The following is an 8,190-nucleotide window of genomic DNA, read 5'->3' on the forward strand; positions in this document are numbered from 1 at the left end:
CGAAATGCCAGAGAAGGATGTGATATCTTGGAATGCAATGGTTTCATCAATACACCATCCCCTTTGGAGCGCCACATCTCTCTTTATATCTCTGCCTTTCTCTGTCTGGAAATGCATTCTAAATTCTCATCTATTCAACTTGGTACGCAATATATATACTCCTTTTATTAGTTTGCTAAAAGGTAAAAGCTAAATTTCTGTTCAGATCATAACTTTAGCAATGGCTCAAAGTGCGTTTGATGAAATGCTAGAGAAAGATGTGATATCTTGGAATGCAATGGTTTCTAGTTATGCAATGGCCAGGAATATGGAGCAGGGATATGCATTGTTTTGACAGATGTCAGGGAGTAGTTTTGCTTCCTGGAATGCTATGATCTGTGGGTACCTAGATTGCGGGAAGATAGAATTAGCATGCAACTTTTTTGATGCGGTACCTCAGAAGAACAACGTTTCTTATATCACAATGATTTCCGAGTACTCAAAATATTGTCCGAGTTTGGTAAACTATTCGGTCAGTATGCAAACTGTAGGACATGTTATGATTTGAAGACCGTAAAAAATATTATTCGATTAACAGTGATGAGCGTTTATATGATTTTTTGACATTTACATCTTAGTTTAGTCATCAATTTTCATTAGTTGTGACTTGTAAGCTAACTGTAAACTTAGTTGCATTTAAATTTCTAGATTATGATCATATTGTCCAAGTTGTTAGTTCAAAAATTTTTAATTTGTTCATCAACTGTGAACTTATTAGATAATTTGTCTATATTGAAAATTGTGGATTACGGTTTGTCAAATTTTTATTTTTATTTTTGAATTTGTGTCACTTTTTTAAAAATATTTGACACTTTTTTGAGTTTGTAACTTTTTTTTTTTTAATTTTGTTACTTTTCGAGTGTTTGTCATTTTTTTAATCCGTGTAATTTTTTTTAAAATTCTGTCACTTTTTTTAAATTTCCGTCACTTTTTTTAATTTTCTTCACTTTTTTAATGTTTATCACCTTTTTTATTTCTATCTCTTTTTTAAATTCGCCACTTATTTTAGTGTTCGTCACTTTTTTTTTTTATTGTTCATTACTTTTTTTTTAGTCAACTTCTTGAAATTTTTATCACATTTGTAGTGGCAAACATCATTTTTTTTTTAATAAAAGTGATATTGTATGTCATTTTTTAATTAAAAAGAGAAACTAAACTTTTAAAAGTGACATCCGTCACTTTTTTGAGTCTTTTTTTCACTTTTTTTAAAATATTTATCACTTTTTGAAGAAGATAAAAAAGTGACATAATATGTTATATTTTCCTAATATAACTAGGATTTGGACAATCCACATGCTTATTATGTTAAGAATGTGATTGATATGCTGATTATGTTGAGAATGTGATTAGTGGTGCTGCCCAAATGGATGGTGTCATTTTGGTATTTCTCAGTTTTTTAGTGTTCGTGTCACTTTTTTGAATCTTGTCACTTTTTTTGAGTTTGTAAAAAAATAAAAAATAAATAAAAAGTGACATTGTGTCACTTTTTTCATTTTACACAATATTTTTTATTTTCTAAAAACTTTCATATGATTTTTCAAAACACTTCTAATTTTAAGGGTATTTTTGTAAGTTGCTCTTAATTCATTGGAAAATTACCTTGAGCCCTACCTTTCAATTTTTCATTTCATTAATAAGGTAAATAAAAAAAATGTTTCTTTTAAAAATTAATTACATCCTATCTCCACTCATTCAAAAATCTGTAATTCTACATGTCTCTCTATTGTCCCTTGTACCATTCAGTCTCATTATTTTCTCTCGCTTTATTAGTTGCAGACATCTGTCCACCATTGCCACCTCCAACTTTGATCATCGTCATAAAAAACCAACTACCCGACTACCCTCTACACCCACACCCCATGTCACACAATCCTCACTTATCATTTAATCCATTTTCCCAAATTTTCAAATCTACAATATGTTTAAAGAATCAGAAGCTACATCATGACACCTAATCACACGTCGTGTCTCCATCGGGTGCACATTATTAATTTATTTAAAATAATTCGATCAAATACACATAATTATCATTGACAAAATTTAATAATTGAGATTAAGGGAATAGATATGATAACTCGTTAATCATAATACTTTTCATACATCAAGTAAAACCCTTAAATTCAAATTTACACACGTTTTAATTATTTTCATAAATTTATAATTCTTAGGATCATAATTAAAATTATTTTTAATTGTTTTAAATCTAATATAAATTAGGCGTAGTTAAATCAATGGTTAAATATATAACCCTCGTGAAAACGATAATTGGGATTTTTAGTTCCAATTATCGAATTGCTTAAAATCGATGCCGAAAACATTGCAGATATTTATGATGTGTTTGATTGGCATGAAAAGTATTTTTTAGAAAAGAAAATGTTTTCCTTGTTTTGAGGAAACCAAAAATCTACCTCTCCCAAAAAAAATATTTTCCACAAAAATAAGGAAAATTAGACATATTTTTAAAGGTTGAAAAATATTTTTCATAGAAAAAAATTGCAATCGAACATTTCAAAAGTTAGAATTCAGGTGGGAAAAATACCATTTTTCATGAAAAAAATTTCAATCAAACACACCCTTATTGCTTGTTTGGGATAGCTTAAAAATTGTTAAAAAAAATGAGGTCAAAGTCAATAATTAAATTTAGCCACACATTTTATGGAGTTTACAATTTTTATCAACTTTTCAACCATATGTTTCATCAATTTTTATAAAAAAATGGTAAAATTTTTATCAAAATCTTTGTGAAACAACTTTTAAAGAATTGAAAAGAAACTTCACGGAACTGATGTTATTAAAATAATTGGAAAAAAAAACTCGCTATATAATTATTGAGATTACATTGAGGCACGGAGTGAAGCATTCCTTTTTCGAAACCTAGTCCATGTTTGGTAGCAATTTTTTATTCCAAAAAATTAATTTTTTGATCGTTATTTCTCTATTTCAGTAGTCATTTTTGACTTCTTCACACACAGTGAGATCCACTTTTCTCTCTAATAGTAAAAAAATCAGTTCTCATAATCACTATTGAACAGGGCCCTACTTGAGTTTGTTTGAGCTTCATTTTTTTTTCCTTTTTAAAAAATATATTTTGTAATAGCAAGTTTTTTTACTATGAAAAAGTTTTTGATTTATATGTAAAATTAGTTTATTTGAAGAATGTATGAATTTGTCAAAAACAAATTTTCAAATAATAGTGCTCAAACGGGGGCAAGCACACTTGGTTGTTTATGTTTAGAAAGTCCATTGATCTCTACCAAGTCCTAAATTGTTTGAATGGTTCATGACTTGTGTATGAAAACAAAAGATATTCCCAGAAAGTTTTAATTCATAGTATGAATGTTTTAAACTTATACATTCATTTTTAAAGAATACTAGACATGTCACTTTTCACTCTAAAACCGTTACGACTTTCATTTCAGACTCCAGTCTCTCCTATATCTAGATATGGACCTTAAAGTTGATAAGGATCCGAACGAGGTCCCAGCTCTAAGTTGAGCATTTCTTTATAGAATTGTTTCGCGTGGGTTAGTCGCTAACAATTAAAAGGGATCAGACGATTGTGTAAGGGACAAACCTCTTAAGACAAAATCTCAAAAGGGGGTGTTCTTTTATTGGCGATGAATTTACAATTGGAAATTGAAAACAAAGTGTCTCCAAGGGGCGCAAGCACACGAGTTACTGAAAAAAGTGTTTAAGTCTAACCTAATGAAATTAAAATTATATGTTCTCTGTTCGAGAGTTTTTGATTCGGTCCCTTTGCTCTATGTCTTTTCTCCCTTTTATACTTCATGGACGATCTCTTTGTGATCAACCGCCTAAAAGCTGCTTGATCGTTCTACAACTACCCACTTTCCTCATAATGGCCAGCTTGTCATGAAAACTGCCTTATTTAACTACTGCCATTACTCTTCGTCGTTTAACCGTTTTCGATTGAATTCCTTGAATCGTGGAACGTGATGGGGCTGCTTTACTAACTGCTTTAATAACTGCACTTCTTGATAACCACAACGCTTTATGTTTGTTAAGATTTTGGGCGACTTGAAGGTTTTGGCGAGAATAGAGTAATAGCTTTGGGCGATTGCATGGCACTCCATTCGCTCAGATTTTGGGCGACTTGCAATCTTGGGTGATGGCGTTACCACGTTCTTGGGCCTTCATCTTGAATTGTTTGATTGTGCTTCGTTCTTTGGGCTATCTGGTTTGGGGATTCTCCAATTGGGCTTCATTCCTTGGGCCGTTCGATTTGGGCTGAATTTTTATGTGTCAACAATTACCCCCAATATGGCAGAATTAATAATATTTATTAAATTTTGCCATATTCACTTTGTGTTTCCAGCAACATTCGAGATTTTCAAGAATTTCAATCATTGTTTTCTTCCATAACTTGAAAAGGTGTGTCGTTTTGCAAACCCTTATAACCCCGAAACACGCCATTTCACTGCACCACTAAATCACGCCTCAAAATTTTCGCGTCTCTCCCACGATTTACTGTTCATCTTTTGCTTCCCTGTTACGTAACCCTAAAAAATTTCGTTCCATCTCAAATGGCTACTTCACAATCTCAAGCTGGCGACTCCTTTAGTTTTGATGACTTTCAGAAACTTTTGAGTCGTCCATACATAACTCTGAGTTTTCTCGCGCCCGCCGATGTTGAACGCAATGAGTTCTACTTAGATCCTTTCTTCAACAATGTAGAGGCAGTTGAACAGGCGGCGGTGGGTCAGCTATTTCCTTGTACTCAAGGCCCTCCATTTCTAAACTCTCTGCCGCTGGGGCCACTTCACGAAAGAGGTATTCGCACTTGGCCTAAATATGATGTAGCTTTCCGTAGGTGGCATGCTCGCCTTGTGGGTCATGGTCCTACTAAGGCACTTTTTGATAGCGCTAGGATTTCTGATTTGTTAGAAATCTCTATTCGCCCCCTACTTTTGATTCAGCACTATTTTCGATTGCTCTGAGTTTTTGGTCTTCCGAGTATAATACCTTTATTTTTCCTCTTGGCCCCATGTCTATTACTTTAAGGGATATTGGGGCCCTGGTAAATCTACCACCTTTGAGCGATACCATTTTTCCTGGTATCTTGGTTTCTGGTGGCGCCCCAAAGTTTGGTAAAAACTACACCGAATCTTATTCAAGCCTGCAAACCCTTCACAATCATTCGAGCACTGAGCCTTCCCATACTGAACGAGTGGCCTTCCTTCTAGTTTGGCTTTGTAAATATGTTTTGTGTGTGCCAAGCATAAAGCTCTCCTTGAGTTATTTACCTATAGCGCACGAATTGGCGCGTGTCAGAACTTTGAATTTATGTTCTTTCTTTTTGGCTGCCCTTTATAGAGGCATGGCCTCTCTTCAAACTCAATTGAAGAATGGTGCATCTCCCACCGGCAGTGAACCTCTTTGGTTCACTCAACTGTGGTTGAAATCCTATTTTCCATTGCTTGGTGCTCCGTCAATTTCTCGCTCCTCTGCTAGCTGTTATGGGCTAGTCATGGAGCCCTTAGCACCTGTAAATATGTCCAGAAGGAACATTTTTTCATTCTTTTATTCTTTGGATTCAATCTCTTCCTTTTTTCCTTTTCCTCCTTTTTGACTCCAAACTATGTACATCCCCCCTCCACTATAGACAGCGCAAGCACCTCCCTGCTTATTTGGATCCAGTTTTTAACCGGGAGGGAGCTATTTCATGATATTTTAACTGGGACCAATGCCAAGGCAGGGGTAGAAATTTATATTCCCCAATTTTTTGCTCGCCAGCTTGGTTTCGGCCAAACTTGGCCGTTCCTCCTTGTTATTCAAGGAACTTAATTGACCGTTTTCATACTATTAATAAGGCGGAGGCAGAGGCTATAAATGCTCGCAATCTTCTTTTAACCAACTATTTTTCATTAGCCCCCTTCAATTCTAGCCACGCCATTCACCCTCTTTTTGAACAGTTCTGGCCGTCAGTGAAACGCAGATTATTTGCGACTGATGCCAATCATGCCTTTCATTCACTAGACCAGCCGAGCATTTCTTCCCCTTCTCCTGTTTTAGTCACTCATTTGTCCATCCGGAGTCATTCTCGTCCTCGTTGCGCTAAACAGTCTGCTCGTCCATCTTCTTCTCTCCCTGCCAAGCCTACTACAGCCAAGAGTGCCCCAAGCCGCAAACAGCCAGCCTCAGCATCTCCCATTTTGGAGGATGATATTGATGATGATGATGATACCCCTCTTATCGTCAGGAGGAAGGTAATTAAATTGGTTTACTCACAAGCATACTTTTCCATACTTGAAACTTTTCTGTATGCTGATGATTTTTTGGACTTCTCAGAAAAGTTCAGCCTCTCCTTCAAAGGTTTTGGCATCAAAAGCTTCTGCTCCATCATCCTCTGCTGAGGTTGTTTCATCCAAATCGGTTGATGAGGGGATTATGCTTAAAGAGACATCTTCAGTCCCATAATCCTCATCACAACCCATGGATGAGCCACCTTCTTCTCAGGGCGTCAACCCCCCAAACATCGAAACAGAAGGTAATTCAGTTTTTTTATGCCTTACCTTTGCTTGTACTATTGGTTTCTAATTTGTTGCTCTTGATTTTTTTTTACAGATATTCCTATGAGTTTGCCCGTTGTGGCAATATCTTCTCGCTCATACAAGGGGAAGTCCTCACGAATGGAAGAGTCATTGGTGGCAGACTTGGTTGAGGACATGCCATCTTCCACGATTGTTGATGAGGTAGTATTTGCTTCACTTTTATTTCTATCTTGTTCGTTGTAGTGAGAATCTTTAATATTGGCAATTTTCTTTGCAGGATGCTGACAAGATAGTGCGTTCTATCCAAGACTTGTTCGCTTCCTGGGGGCAAGTCAAGACGTCTCGCCCTGCTCCATCTGATCGTTCTGCTGCTTCTTCAGAGGAAGATTTGAAGTTCCTCAGGCAGTTGATATTTGAGTACGCGTCCTTCATGGATATGGACATTGGTAGGGCTAGTGCTGCCAGACACAAGGATAAACTTGAGCATTTGAATGCGAATTTGGAGCAAGCACTGACGCTTCCGTCGCTCAATCTTTCTGTCGATTTTAAAGCGACGTTGAAGGTTATCCACTCCGAGGTCCTTTCTTTGCTGGCCAAGAATGCTGAACTAAAGGCCAAAAGTACTCAATATCTTCGAGCCATATCTGAGAAAGAGTCTTTGCGTATGGAGATCAATAAGGCTGAGGACGAGTTGAAAGAAATCTCTTCCGAAGTCATGATTGAAGACTTTTTGATGGATAATTTGGCTGCTCAGATGAGGGAACTTCAAGCCAAAATGGACGACTGTAAGGCGAGAATGGCTGCTAAAAAGCGCAACGCCTCCCAGGGAATTGAGCGAACTAAGTCTTTGGTCGAGCAGTACAAGAAGTTGGAAGTTGATGATGATGTCGTGGCCGAATTGAACATCACTTCCTTTCGGCAGAACGAGGATTGGGAAAAACTTAGGGAACGAATTCGTTCAGTATGGGGTGGACTGTAATTAAGACATATGATGCCTTTTTCTTTTGTAATTTGATTTTCCCTTTGTAACTTTGTTCATCATTAATGAACATTAACTTCTTGTGCATTTATTTAACGTTTATTTTTTTAGTCGTCAATTCTTCAAGCATTTAACTGCTTCGTGCTAAAAATCTTGCCCATTTGCTTTTGATATTTCCACCACTTTTCCTAAGACTTTGTGCTATTTAATTCCATTTACCAGGCAGAAATGTGGCTGTTCATAATCTGTCTCTTCATCTCCATCCCCCTATAAATGCATGGATGCTTCGCATTTTCCATCTTCCATCTTCATCTTCATTTTCTTCTTCGAAACCAATTTGCTGCCATTGTTTGGCACTCTGACAATCAATCCGATCCGAAACCTTCGCCTTTCTATAAAAATGGATTGTTTAGTCCGTCCATTTTACTATTTGCCTTGATGTCACCTTTGGTATGGGAGGTATAGGAAATATTTTTTGGCTAGCAGCAAAGTTTTTACAATCGAAGTTCTTCCCATCGTCTCTTTGTCCTTTACAAGGAGTCGATGATAGAAGGCAATTTTTGGAATGCTTGCGGGTCACATTGCTTACTGAGAGTGCTTCTCAGTTTGCTTGCTGAGAGTGCTTCTCAACCTCTTTGCCCGCCATTGCAGCGATGCATT

Source organism: Olea europaea, chromosome 1 (assembly GCF_002742605.1).
Source record: "Olea europaea var. sylvestris chromosome 1, O_europaea_v1, whole genome shotgun sequence".
NCBI lineage: Eukaryota > Viridiplantae > Streptophyta > Magnoliopsida > Lamiales > Oleaceae > Olea > Olea europaea.